This window comes from Dipodomys spectabilis, unplaced genomic scaffold (genome assembly GCF_019054845.1).
Source record: "Dipodomys spectabilis isolate Male_0828 unplaced genomic scaffold, ASM1905484v1 ptg000532l, whole genome shotgun sequence".
In the NCBI taxonomy this organism is placed as follows: Eukaryota; Metazoa; Chordata; class Mammalia; order Rodentia; family Heteromyidae; genus Dipodomys; species Dipodomys spectabilis.
Genome location: NW_024871209.1, coordinates 3,351,356 through 3,366,060, shown reverse-complemented (window position 1 = coordinate 3,366,060; position 14,705 = coordinate 3,351,356).

The window sequence follows — 14,705 nt, the reverse complement described above, 5'->3', positions numbered from 1 at the left end:
GATGGCAAAGACACACAAAGATGTCTTTAGCCAGTCTAGTTGGTGTGCTCATCCCCCAAGATTGCCAGTGCTGAGGCTGATGGATCACCATGGCAGCCTTTACTGGGAGATGTCCCTTCGGTGACTGAAGTCACTTCATGTGGAAGGATATGCCAGCTTCACCCTTGCCTCCCTATGGACATCAGTGAATGCCCAATGGCTCTACTCCTTATCTCAAGGGAGCAACAATGCCCTACTGGGCAAGACTTTCCCTGACACCACATTCTTACATAGCTCCATTTCCCTTCTCTGTCTTGTGTAAGTCTCTTTCATTTTCCAAATTTTCCCCAAGGCAGCTCCACAAGCAATTCTCAGAAATCCCCAAAGTGAGTTCGGCTGCTACAGTCAGACAGCATGTGTCTGTATGCCATCTCGTTAGAATCAGATGGCAGTGTTTATATACCCCCTCGGGTTGTTCTCACATAGCTTTGAAAGGAAGCCCCAATTTTCCTGCCGTCAGGGGCTGGAGAACTGAACCCCAGAGATGTTATGCAGTGTGTCCAGCGTGTTGCAAGAAGTTGGTGATGATGCACCTTTCAAGGCCCTGTTGTCTGCATCCTACTTTTTCTATCTGACTCCCCTGTCTGCTTGTCAGGTTGAAGAGAATGGCACCCTTAGGAATGGGTGTCCTCTAATGAAATTGGTTGGGGGTTCAAATCAGACGCAGTTGGACATTTACTACATAGGATGTGTGAACAAAATAGGTGTTTGAAAGTTTTGTTCTTTGGGGGTAATTTTTCTGACTCTTTTCACAGGATGTGTGAAATATTCAAATGGCTACCACCATATTTATTATACGAAACATCCTTTGAATAAGCAAGGAGAATTCTGTGCTGGTTTTGTCATTTTTGGGGGGGGGTCCGGTCGTGGGACCTGAACTCTGAGCCTGGGCGCTGTCCCTCAGCTCTTCAGCTCAAGGCTAGCGCTTTACCACTTGAGCCACAGCGCCACTTCCAGCTTTTTTCTTTTTGCTTATGTGGTGCTGAGGAATTGAACCCAGGGCCTCATGCATGCAAGGCAAGCGCTCTACCACTGAGCCACCTTCCCAGCCCTGGTTTTGTCATTTTTGTGCAGCACCTTGGCTCCTTTAGCCTGAGACTTTGACCCATCATGACTGAGTCCAGAGCAGTGATACGGGACATCTCCAGGTGACATTTCAGCCCTCTGAAGTTGACCAGGCTGCGTGGCATGCCGCCTTGTTGCAGTCCTCCAGAGATGACAGTGTGCATTCAGAAATAATAGTTATAATAGTCAGAGAGACTTCCACAGGAGAGGGTAAAGCACACCTGAGAAACGAAGAGGAAAGCAAAGGCCATAGGTCACAGGGTGAGTTTTACTGTGTGTGACACCCTTGCTGAAATCCTACCCCACAGGGCCATCAGGTGAGCAATTAGAGAAAGTGGCTGAAATTGCTTCCATGTTTTTTTTCTCCTTGTAATAATATCTGCACTCAGAGTAGTAGGCAGTGGGTGCATACCTGTGTGCTAAAATCAGTGCCTTCTTTTAGACCTTACTTTTGATGATTTTTGCAAGACATGCACCCCTCTCTCCCATTGCTTTTACTCCAATTTCAGGTCTAGGAAGCAGCAAGAGAATTGTTCCTTCATTTATCACATCTTCATGGATTCCCATTGATCTAGACATCTTATTAGAGGACCCAATGTGTGTTCTACTTACAACATATATCTCCCTTATTTTTTTTTAAATAGCCTCTTTTTCCTCATAGATCCTCTTTTTGACATCATAACCTCCAACCATAATATGTTTCCAGCTCTTCTTGGCCAAATGACTTGTCCCTTCCCTGTATTCCTCTCCTCCAGCATCTGGTAAAGACTTTCCCTCTGGGCCCTGCTAGCCATGTCACAATGACATACTGTCAACATTTGTTCCTCACAACATACTTAAGACAGGAGCAGTGTCATAGATTTCTGTTTTGGCAGATTTGAAAATAATAAAGTAAAAGAAGAAGTGAAAGTATTCAATATTAAGTGGGCCATCTTTGTGTATAGAATCCTATGCCTATGAGAAGTATTCAGTAGAGAGTGTATTCCTATAGAATGTATTCAGTAGAGGTAGATTAAGTGATTGGCACACATTCTTTATCTCTTCCTTCCATGCCTTTGGGGTATGTTACATATTTAGCCAGTGGTATATATGGTAGATATGAGGTGGTGCCAGTTTTAAGACTATTGCTTTGTGCCACCATCATGATACACATTTTTCTGAGAACCTCCTCCTGCTGTCCCTGTATCCTGGACTGCAGGTTGAAGGGTATTGTGGACCTCAGAACTAAAGGTACGAAATTGACCAAATAAGCTCAAGCAGTGCAAAAGAAACAGCCCAGCCCTAACAGCGGTGAGACAATCAGTAATCATGGCTTAAGCTACTGAACTGGGGGGTGACTTGTTACACAGCATTGTGGAGGCAGTAACTAATACTTCAATCCCTTTGAGTGTTCTGTCACGCTCCGCATGACCCTAGAACATGGGAATCATGGATGATAGGCATCCTCATTATTAATGGTCCATCCTTACTATTTTATAAGCATAAACCTTGTATGGGAAAGTGATATTGATGGAGTAGGAAAGCCAGGGTCCATTTGTCAAGTTTGGAGAGGCTGTTGTACCTAAATGTGGTCACTTTTTAAAATATTTGCTAAAAAGCCTTGGGAAGAGCAAGGTGAGGGTCTTTGTGAGCTCAGAGGACATAGGAGGGAGCCCAGGCCAGACTTGACATGGAAACTTCTCTGGGTGGGGGCTCACGTACCCACCCCTGACATCCGTAGATGGGTCTCTCAGCTTTCCTATAGCATTTTTATTTGGCCAAGTAGTTTGTTTGACAATCCCTAACATCAACCATTCCTTACAGCTGATCCATACACAAAACAGGCAGCCAAATTCCCAGAAAATGACAAAGAATGAGGCCTTTTAAGACGGAAACCAGAGTCTGCTCTGTGGTCATGGGTGGACTGTATTCCCATCCTCAGCTCTAGCGTCCTCCAAGCAAGGACACCAACCTGCCGCGGCACATCCTGTGTCGGAGGTCACAGGCTTGTTCCCACTGAAGATGCCAGGTGCAGAACTGCGTCCCCATCCTGAATCCAACGGTGTCCACGCCAATGCCGGCGAGGCCCGTCACTTTCTCCATATCCCCAGGAACTTGAGTTCTAGATGTTTCTCCGGTCACCCTGTCATTTCTGTTCTGTCATCGTCACCCGATTTTCAGTAGAGACTTCTGCATGTGTGTTCCCATCCTAGCCTGTCAGGCGTGTCTGTGCTCTGGGTTAAGGTCTTTGTGTTTTCCTCATGTCACTTACCATTAATCTTCTGTGTTATGTGCATGTTTACATGTTGCATGTATAGACGTATATTTGTATCAATGTTTGTAGGTCTAGTTCATATATGTCTGTGCATATGTCTATTGTGTGTATCTCCCCATGCATTAATATGCATGTGCATGCATGTCTGCACATACTGCGTGTATGTCTGTCCTATGTATTATTCTTCAGAATCACTACTGTACTCTAAATTCCTTGTCATTAAGGGCCAGGCAACTGTAAGTTTCTTCCATGTTGATTTGCATTCCTTTAGACATATGCTTTTAGTAGAATTATATGGTAGTTTTCTCCTTTGGTTGTAAGGACCATCATACTGATTTCTGTAGTGACTGAACTACTTTATGTTCCTACTAATAGTGAAGAAAGGGTTCCTTTCACCTAAATCTTTGCCAGTATTTATTGTTTTCTTTTTCTTGATGATTGCCATTTTGACTCCAATAAAATAGAAACTTAAATCCTTTAGATCTGCATTTCCTTGATGGCTGAAGATATGGAATGTTTCTTCACATACATTTATTTGTACTTCTGAAAATTTATTATTTCCTTTATTCTTTGATGTTTAAATTTTAAGTTCTTTATATATTCTGGATATTAATCATTTGTCTGTTGAAGAAGCTAATGAAAGGTTTTTATTTACAATAGCCAAACCTAGGTGCCCAACAATGAATGATTGGATAAAAAAGTGTGATATATAGATACATTGAAATATTTTTCAGGCATAAAAAGAATAAAACTCTGTCCTTTGCAGGAAAGTGGATAGAAGTAGGTAAGATAATCCAAACTCAGAAAGACAAATATTGCATGTTTTCACTTGTATGAAATCTAAACCAATAATAATAATAATAATAAAACATGATTAAAAAGGGGTTCTGTTGAAGGGGTCTAATTGGTTGGAGGAATAGAAGAGGGAGAAAGAAGAAGCTGACAAATGGTGATTATTATAGAAATTTGTTATATATACATATATATGAAGATGACAGCATGAAAGTCACCAAAAATTGTTAAAAAGGAAGGAGAATGATTAAGTAGCACAGATAGGTTGAATCTGATCAAAGTATATCATATATAAGTTGCAAATATAATAATAAAATCTCTTTGTACAATTAACTTATGTTAATACAAAGTATAAAAAGAGTCTTGCAGGGGTTGGAGGCATGGCTCAGTTGGTAGAGCACTAGCCAATAAAAGTATCAGGTACCAAGTTCAAGTCCTACTCTCTGTTCCCCACCCTCAACAAGAAAGAGAGAGAGAAAAAAGAGAGAGAGTTACTCCTTGAATTTTTCATGTTTAACTAGTGTGTGAGTCCAATCCGATTTCTGATTAGAGAAACCTTAACAAAGCCCCTTAAATATGCATGTCTGTAATTCCATTCCTTTCCATGAACGCACTAGACAAACAGACAACATTTGAACCCATAAGTACTAACCTATTATAGACCACGTTGAACCCCAGCTAGAGTAGAGCTTTGATAACAAGGGTTTAAAAAAAGACTGTTCCTGAGATAGAGAGCTGAAAGCGTCATCAGACCCTAGGTGAAGAGGAAGATAGGTAATCTGTCTCAATACAGGCTAACTCCCAGGTGCTGCTCTAGCTCCATTTGGGGTTTCTTTAGCATTCAGTTTTCTAATGTAGTTCAGGGATAATTATAAGACTGTTTGCCCTTCGGGCTATCACAAGAAAGGCTTGAAAATGAACCTTGAGTGACGGCATACATCTTCAAGGCGATACCATCTGTTGGATGCTAACAGCGTTTGACGGAAGAGAAGCCGACTTGAGAGTGAGGTGTGAGGATCTAGACCTCTTTGAGTCTGAAGTCCCCCTATCTTCTACCTTTCCAGTGTTCCATTTGGAGAGGGGTGGGTTCCAGAGAGGGTCTCTAGAAAGTTTTCAGTTGCTACTCTTGATCTGTCTCTCTAAACAGCTTTTCCCATGCTTTTTACCCACATCACATGACCAAGCCTTTTCTCTTCTTTAGTCAGTAGAAACATTGCTTGCATAGTTTTGATGGGAATTTCATCGTGCTTTGGTCATTGGGCCTCCGACTTAGATGTTGACCTAGTGAATGAGATGACATGAGGCCATCGCAGAGGCCTTTATTCCCCACCAGATATCAAGAAGCTTCGTTTCCCCCCAAAGTTCCATGCAAAACAACATTGTTGAGGACCAGATAATCTCTTCCAGCCATGGTCCAGGCCATGGTGTGAGGACGCAGAGCCGTGGCACCCAGGGAGGCAACCATTCTGGTGACAGGAAATGGGATCTGCTAAGGAGAAAACAAGAACACCTGAACACCTCACTCCCCCAGGGAGAGCAAAAGAGCCTCACTCTATGTATCAGATGTCCAGTTATTTACATTTTCCTTCAAGAAAGAAAATGTTTTGTTTATGGTGTGCCTGTGGATGGATTAGTTTGAGCAAGGCCTGAGCACACTTACAAAGATCCTCTTAAGCCTCCCCTGGGGGCCTGCTGCTTTCCACTTTCTGACAACACCGCCTGTGACCTGTTCTTGTCACCTGCCTGACCTTTCACCCAGGAGCAGAAACAAAGGTGATGAAATTGAAAGCTCCAGCAGGGAGTCTGGCTTTTTTACCTCCCAGGTGTAAAGAAGAAAGACCTGGGGTGGGGGAGATGTCCTGCACTCAACTTGGAAACACACCTGTCCAGCGGGTGATCGGAACCTGCAGAAGGACATTGTAATGACCGCAGCTGGTCACTTGAGTTCTTAGTAGAAGAAAAGGTGCAGACAAAACAAAGCTGTCTAGATAAACCACGAGGTGGATTAGGAATGCCTGAACTTGACAAGCCAGAGCTCAGGGTCAAAGGAGACCCGGATGGGTGAGACCTTTTCCATGCCTGCCTTTTACTGAAGCGATTAGTGCCAATTAGAATAACACCAGTGAAGAGGCTGGAAAGCCCCGGGCCTCCACAGCACATGCCCAGGAGAAGGGTTCTGAAGGCTGAAGCACAAGGAAAATGGGTGGTTAGGAAGCATAATTTGCTCAATTACTTGTGATTTGCCAGAAGTTGGTTTTGGGGATTGTTTGTGTAACCTAAAAATAAGGGGTCTTAGAAGCCTTTGAAATAAGGGCAAGACATATAGATTGAAATAACTGAAACTCAGGGCAGACCTTAAGAGAAATGTACTCATTGCTTTATTCACAGAACTGTAACCCCTCCATACATCATCTTTACAATAAAATTTAAAAACAGAGTGTAAGAACTGCCAGGATAGACTGGTGTGGCCACGGACCCTGGTCCTCATTTTGTCGCTGACAGGGAAACTGAGACGTGTGTGTTGGGAGAAAGATGGCGTTGGCAAATACAAACGTTCAGGAAGTTCTTCAAGTTTTCTTTATCAGTCTCCAGTGGACTCTTTCCTGGATGATCCCTAAGATGATCCAGAGACTCACTGGTCATTCCTGTGTTTTGGAATGAGATGGTGGTGTATGGATCCCTCCCTTACTAGCTGTGTGAAATCTGGCAATCTACTAAGCTCCACAGTTTCCAAATACACACTTGGAATGTACATGGAATATTTACCCTTCACAGTGTCATTTTGAGCATGAAGGAGAATACTTCATGCAGTACAACTTAACACACACCGAACTAAATAACTTACAGTGAAGATTAGCTCCCTACTTCTCATACTATGTACCTGATAAATTTGGTTTTGCACAATCCCTCACTGTGCAAGTGAAAAAAACTACAAACTACTCACACTGTGTATAGCAGCTTGAGGAACTTGTTGACCAGGTACATTGTGTCCCAGGAGCTACTTAACCCACTGGGTAGTGAGTATCAGCAAATAAACCAGTGCTTACTTCACTTTCAGAAATGTGATTCAAGAGAAGAAAATCCTTTATAATACAGATTAACCCCAACAGCATTTATCATCACTTTCTCCCAGTTTTGGCCCACATAAACTTAGAACCTCATTTACCAAACTTTCCAAATAAGATCTCTGAGTCTAATAGGTGAAATAGTTCCTTTCAGTGGTAAGACGATGATATGCTAGGTGTTGCTCCAGTCTTATATTCTCTTTATTTTTTTCTAAAATAAGTATTTCTGCTTCCTTCAGAATGAGATGAGATCTGAAACAGGAGGATATTCAAGCCTTCAAGTTCTCTGCTCTGTTTTTTAATATATATGGAAGCAAACACATGTATCACCCCGGTAGTATTTTATTTCTAGATTTCCTGTTTTACATCACTTAATTTCCTAAGGGTCAAGAAGAACTCTTAATAGTGGAAGATAGTATACTTAATACCACAGGGTTAATGAAGGTTGAGGGCATACACACTTCGACCGTCGATGGTGTATGATCTAGCATGCAATTCAATACTTTGGGCACTTTACCACATCTTTTTTAGCATGTATTTTCTTTATTGTTGTTATAAAGGCGATGCACAGAGTGGTTACAGTTATGTAAGTCAGATAAAGAGTACGTTTCTTTTTGGACACTTCCTTTTTTCTCCCACTCTCTCCCAGTGTTTCTCTCCTGTCCCTACCCACAAACTGTATAGTTCATTTTCCACATAGTGTGTAGTGAGTACCACTGCTTCATTTGTTCACCCTGTGTCCCTCCATTTCTGTGCCCTCCCTTTCCCTTCCAAAGAGATAAATGAACAAACAAGGCAAAAGAAAAAGAAAACAATAACAGCAACAAAGGAAAAAACCTCTTGATTCTATTTCTTGGAGTTCATTTTGATAAATATTTTATACGATCAGATGCATATAGATATTGCACTTTTGTGATCTTCTCCTAAGAATAGCCTCCTTTGGTCTCACTGTGTATGAATGCCTACAGACCTGTATAATTTACCATGTGTCAGTGTATTTTTAATTTTTTCACCATCCAGTATATTTACTTACAGATTTATAGACACAGTCTAGTTACCAAAAATGAGGCAACCTTTGTGTCTTTGGGTCTGGCTTACTTCATTTAGTATCTATCTATCTATCTATCTATCTATCTATCTATCTATCTATCTATCTATCTATCCAAATCTTTCCATTTCCTTACCAACAAAACAATATCATTCCTTCTAATGGATGAATAGAATTCCATCATGTATATGTACTACATTTCCTTGATCACTCATTGAAAGGAATCTGGGCTGATTTCATGTCTTGGCTATGGTAAACAATGTAGCAATGGGCATGGTTGGGCTGGTAGCTTTACTGTGGCCTTGTTTGTGTTCCATTGGATAAGTGTCAGGGGCACTCGATCACTTCTGTCACTACTGATTAACTCTGTCATTAGCTAATGATACTTTGTGAATGAATGAGCTTGTCTTTATTTATTTACAAAAATAGAGGGAAGGTTGAATTTGGCCCATGGACTGTACAGTGGGCTTACCTCTGAGTTATATCATTATAAAATAATATGGCATAATGTGATGTAATATTTAATAATGAGTGAAAAAGAACATTTTCGTTTACAAATAGAAAAAAATATCATTGATGGGAAATCCAGGGCTATCTGCTGTCATCATCTCAATGTGAGTACTGACACACACGCACACAGGTACATGTATACTTCCTTATGGTCAAGGATATAAATTTGAATTTTTTTTTTTGGTGGTACCAGGGTTGAACTCAGGGCCATGCATTTTGGCTTGTTGGCTCACCCAATGTTCTGTTACGTATATTGTACCTCTATCCTGGATTTTTTCTGATTATTTTTGAGGATGAAATCTCATGGACTTTTATGCCTTAGCTACCTCAAGCTGCTATCTTCGGAAGCTCAGCCCACTGAGTAGCTGGGATTACAGGAGTGACTTGCATGGTGCCTGGCTCAAATTTGAAATCTTGGTTGGCATGTATAATTTCATTTCCAAATGATTTCTTACTTAACGTTTTAATATGTAAGTAATTTTTAGTACATATTCTTAAAGATATGATGTCTAATAGCTGTGTGGTCACCTATTCTATTGCTGTGTCATAATTTACTCCTTCACTACCATTGACTATTTTTTCTTACAATGTGAATAATTATGCAGTGGATATTTATATCTCTCTTTCTACTTCTATTTATGCCCCTGATTATTTCTGTAGGACAGATTTGTAAAGTGTACATTAAAGAAATAATATTATTTAACTAATTTTATTCAATTTATTTAAAGAAATAATATTTTAAATAATCTTAATCATCTTAATAATTGACTTTCAGAAATATTCTGATGGCTTATAGTACTACCAGAGCATTGGAGGATTTTTAATCAAACTTTACCTACACCCAGGGTCTATGCCTCTTCCACAGTCATTAACTCCATGGAACCAAATACGATGTCTGCCGTAAACCTCTCAATATAGGGGGGACACAAAAGTCTGAGACTAGGACATAAGATGGTTATAGAAAGTTAGAAAAAAAATCTCCAAATCTGTTAAGTGAATCCACGCTGGTTTGCATCCCACAGAGTGACTGGCCATACCAGGACTGACCTTGTAAGCTTAGGACACGAAGTAAAGGCAATACTCTTAGCACCCAGGTTGCTTAAGTTGACATGTCACAGGTTGAGTGGGCGTAAAAAAATGACATCGGACCTACATAGTAGAGTTATTGACATGAAAGGAAGACCAGGAGGGGCCGCATTTCCCTGCACAATTCTAGGACTTGTGTCCTTTAAATGTGTGGAATATTACCATTAGGAAAATATCATTTATGTGGATCATTGGATTTCCTGTTTTTAATCCCTGCAAGCATTCTGGCAATCTCCAGAGCTAGCAGAAACCACAGTCGTGCTGTGCAGAAAACCTAGCTTGCACAGGCCACCAAACCCTACAGGGAAATTTCTTATAACTCGTTCTTTCTCCCCATTCCTCTAGGCCCCAATGAAGCAGCAACTAGACTGCAGACCGGGGCTTTCTTGCAGCACCAAGGAAGCTAAGATCTTTCTGGTCTTATATTTTATCCTTCAGGCTTGAGTCAAATATTGGTTGGGTTGTCTGACCCATACAAATTTTTCCAGAGCAAGCAGGTTATTTTGCTTTGCTTTAAACAGGTTATTTTCTGAGCTCCATTGCTTTTGAGCAGATTGATGATGGTATAACATTCATTGCTATTTCTCTAGGCTTTCATGTACTTACTTCTTATAAGTTGCATTTATTATGTACAAATATAATTGATATAACAATTCTTAGGTTTCAAGGATAAAGTGATCTATGTTTCAACATTCTTTTCCTAAGCATGCTCTTTTAGAAGTTTTGGTATAAGCCATTTGATAAGGAAATCAATGCAATGTTCCAAGACATTTACATGTAATTAGTTCTCAACAGTACTGGCTGCAGAGTAGATACAGAGAACAAGGTCTGGATCATAACGGCTTCTAGAGTTTGTATGTGGTACACCCCAGACTGCTTTCTGTGGAGGTATGTATACATCTTGTTTGTCATCCTCTCCTTGGATCAGGCTTTTCCTGCTCAAATTATAGCCTAGGATCCAAATAGAACTTTTCTTTCTCCTTCTTATTTTTTCCTTCAGCATGGAACATTATTTTGCTTGCTGTTTAATTTGCTCATTTTCCCTGAGACATAGTCTGTCTGCCCATGGACCTACAAGTCAGCAAGAATGGACTATGTATGTGTGTATGTTAACTTTTATTTGCTCAATGGGCTTTACTGCCTAAAGTCCTTGGTAAAATGTTGAAGGCATTATACCAAGAGTGGCTGATGGGTAGGCTTTCCTTTTGAGTCAAATAGAGTCAGTGAATGTTGGGTTTACTATGGTTATATTTCCTAATTTGGTCTTGGAGTTACTCTGTATAGCAAGTACAAACTAAAATAGCCATTCTCTAGAACTATCTTCAATTGGAGCGATGGTTTGGCTTAGGTGTGTTGGTCAAATGACATATAGAAAAGACAATACAACAACATATAGAGAATAACACAGGCATTTTACTACTCACAGGTCCATGAGAAAGGGAAGTGCTCCTTGGGATCAGGCCAAGGGAGTCCAGAAACTATAACATGCCCACATGGTGGGGAGATATCAAGGAGAGATCAGCGAGCCTCTGCTTGAATTAGATTCCACAGTGATACCCTTGGAGCCTCCCGTGGGGATGTAGCTGATTTACGGAAAACATGCATGAAGCTGTAAATGATGTACATGACTGTGGCCCTGACTACAGGATCTTATCATCGTTAGCAGTTGTAGACTGCATTGGCTTTTAGGTTAGTGAGATGAACACCTCACTAATTAGAAACAGCACAGAGAGAAGTTTTAACCAGATGGAAGATAATGTGGTCATACCAGGTTCTAAACAACTGAAGTCAGGTCTATATATAGTAGTCATCACATTGACAATGTTATGCCATATACCTTTTATTAATTTTATTTTATTAATGCCATAGACCTTTGTGCATTTAATGAAATAACCCTCCTGTATGTGTGTAGAGTAACCTGCTTTAGACTTTAATATAATACTGACATCCTTAGATTCCTGTATCTCTCTCTAGAGGGGAGGGATGTATAGTTCAGCCATTCACTGCCCACCTACCAGGCTCACATCTTCATAATAGCCCTAGGAGGTCAATTTCATTATGGGCGGGGCTATGGGGAGAGAGGTAAATGAGTGAAAGGGAGGAGAATATAGTCAAGATGGATTGAAGGGTGTGTGTGAAAATGTTGAAGGGGTGAAACTGATCAAGATGCATTATATTCATAAACTGCTTTGTTATCTAATACCTCCTTTGTACAGCTACTTAATGGTAATAATTTTCTTTTAAAAGAAGAAAATGGAAAAAGAGTTTTAGGATGTAAATGACATTCCAGTGTCCCTTTGGTTGCCAACATTAGAAAAAATGCAGGACCTTTTCATTATGTGAAGCAGGCCTTGGAGATTAAGTTCTGCATTTTCGTTATGAATTCTGCAAGTCCCCAGGAGCGCACCTTTAGCCTCTGACAATTTGTATTGGATTAGGATACCATAACAACTTGACATTTTCATGGTTCTTGCATCTCAGAATCCCACAAGCCCTTAAAACATGTTATTTATTTCTCACAACTGACAAGGTAAGTGAAAAACTATTTTGATAGGGAATTACCTATAATAAAACAATGGTTCAAATGCCAAAGATTTATCTTAAAGAAACCAGTAGACCCCTGTGTATACTCCAAGTTAGGGCAGAGGCAAAGGAAAATGGGCAGACAAGATTTGAAATGATTTAGCTTCTCTTCCTGTGGAGAGATAACTTTTTCATAGCAATTATTCCTGTGCTGTGTTTAGAAAAGCTGACTATTAACTGCATGTTAACTGACTATTAACAAGCAAATCATCATCTCTCTGGAAATATTTTTCCAACTGTATAAACAATTACAAATGTCATTCAGTTCATTTTTTGTGTACTAAATATTCAAAACCTATAGGATAAGAAACATTTATTAAATACTATTTCCTATCTGTTTCTGTATAATGCATCTGAGTAGAAAAAGTCAGGGTAAGTTTTTCTTCACTGTGATATCATGATATCTCTGGATTCTTCTTCTTCTTCTTCTTTTTACTGTGATGATAGCAATGTTCGTTGGAAAACACTATTCTCTTTTCATCTTCTTCCTAGTTGAAAGCTTTAAACTAATTCCAGTGAAATGCATAAAGTTCCACATACTTGATCCAGGTTCTTAAGAATGGTATGATGTGGAAGACAGATGAATTTATTTGAGTAAAACTGAAACATGGACATGGCTGTCAAATTTACCCAGCTAGTAACTGGTAGAGATGACATGCACCAGTCTGTCTCACATCTGGAACTCTTTCTCCGTTGATTGTTCTCTGTCACCAAAGGCTTATTCAACTCACTTACACTGTTCAGACACAGCTTTTATTTGCTCACTTGCCTTTCTGAGTGTCTGGAAAGTATTGACTTGGTTTTGCAAAGGAGAGCTTGGCCTAAGATTCAGAGCTTATGACTGACTATAAACTAGAGCTGTAGTTACCGTTTGCTAGAGTGACCATAACAAAATGGTGAACACTGAGTGGTTTAGATAATAAAGACATTTTCCTGTAATTTTGGATGACTGAGATCAGGGTGTCAGTAGCCATGGTTTTATCGTAGGCCTTCTCATTGACTTTCAGATGGCCACCTTCTCTCTGCTTCTTCACCGGGCCCTCCCTCTGTGTTGCTGTGTCATAACTTGTGCTTATTATTGTCCAGTTGTACTGAGTTAGGACTCACTCTAATAACGTCATTTTAATCCAAGATCCTCTTTACCTAACCTATCTTCAAAGACAGTCACATTCCGAGGTACTGAGTGTTAGTCCTCCCCCATTTGAGCCACAGTGAGCGGGAGGCCGACAAACCTGTAATACTACACGTATAAAGAGATCTTTGATGTGCGCAATGAACGTAGACGTTCTTCATTTAGGGACTCCAGCGTTAAGAAATTCACATGCTTTATCTTGCCTTAATGTCACAACAGCCAGCCTGGCAAATTCTGTTTTACTCGGCCCATTTCCTAGGATGGAGAACTCAGCAAAGGTGACTGATTTCCTCAAGGTCACACAGCTGGTGAGTGGCAAAGGCTGGAATTCCCCCTGCCCTCCAACGCTGTGGTCGATTGCCCCCTAGCAATGACCCACTCAGCTGGGTTCCCTTGCTGAAACTCAACGTAAGCGTTGTCACATGGAGTCTGAATGTGTTGACCTACCGAGGGCCATGGCCCCGTGGTGAAGGGAAACAGCTGAGACCTCAGGCAATGACTCCCGGTGTGGCATGTGACGTCTGTCAGGAGAGGCCGCTCCGGCCGAGGAAAGCTGAATGACACATAACCACCACACGCAGTCACACACAAGAGGGTAACCCTCCACCAGACCAGGGTCTCGAGAGCAGAAGCTCAGTCCCATTGCCTCTCTGAGGAGTAGCCTGTCTTGCCAGGAATGTGGCTATGATAAACGAGAAATAGGTACAAAATGTGAGTTCTTGCCCCAAAGGGTGTGGAATCAATGCCTGGTATTATGCCATTGTTTATTTGGGCTAACTGAGTGCACTGGAGTGAACAAGAGTATTTCTTTCACTGACAACCGCAGTCATTGTGGTGAAAAGATTTATGTTGCGACCTATGAATGATGCCGCTGTGAATGATACCTCTGTCTATCATTCATATGTGAGTGTGTTTATGGGCATGTATGTGCTGCTAATATTTGGTGAGCTCTGTTGGGTGATGAGGGGGCACATTTACCCTGGAAAATGAACCAGAAATTTCAGGAAAGTCTTGGTTGCCCACAATTCCCATTTGACAGGGTTTCCAAAAGTTTTAGATGTTCATGAAATCTTTACTTTAGAGGGAAATGCAGGGTTTGATTCCTTTGCCTACTCTTCGTCTTGCCTTGTT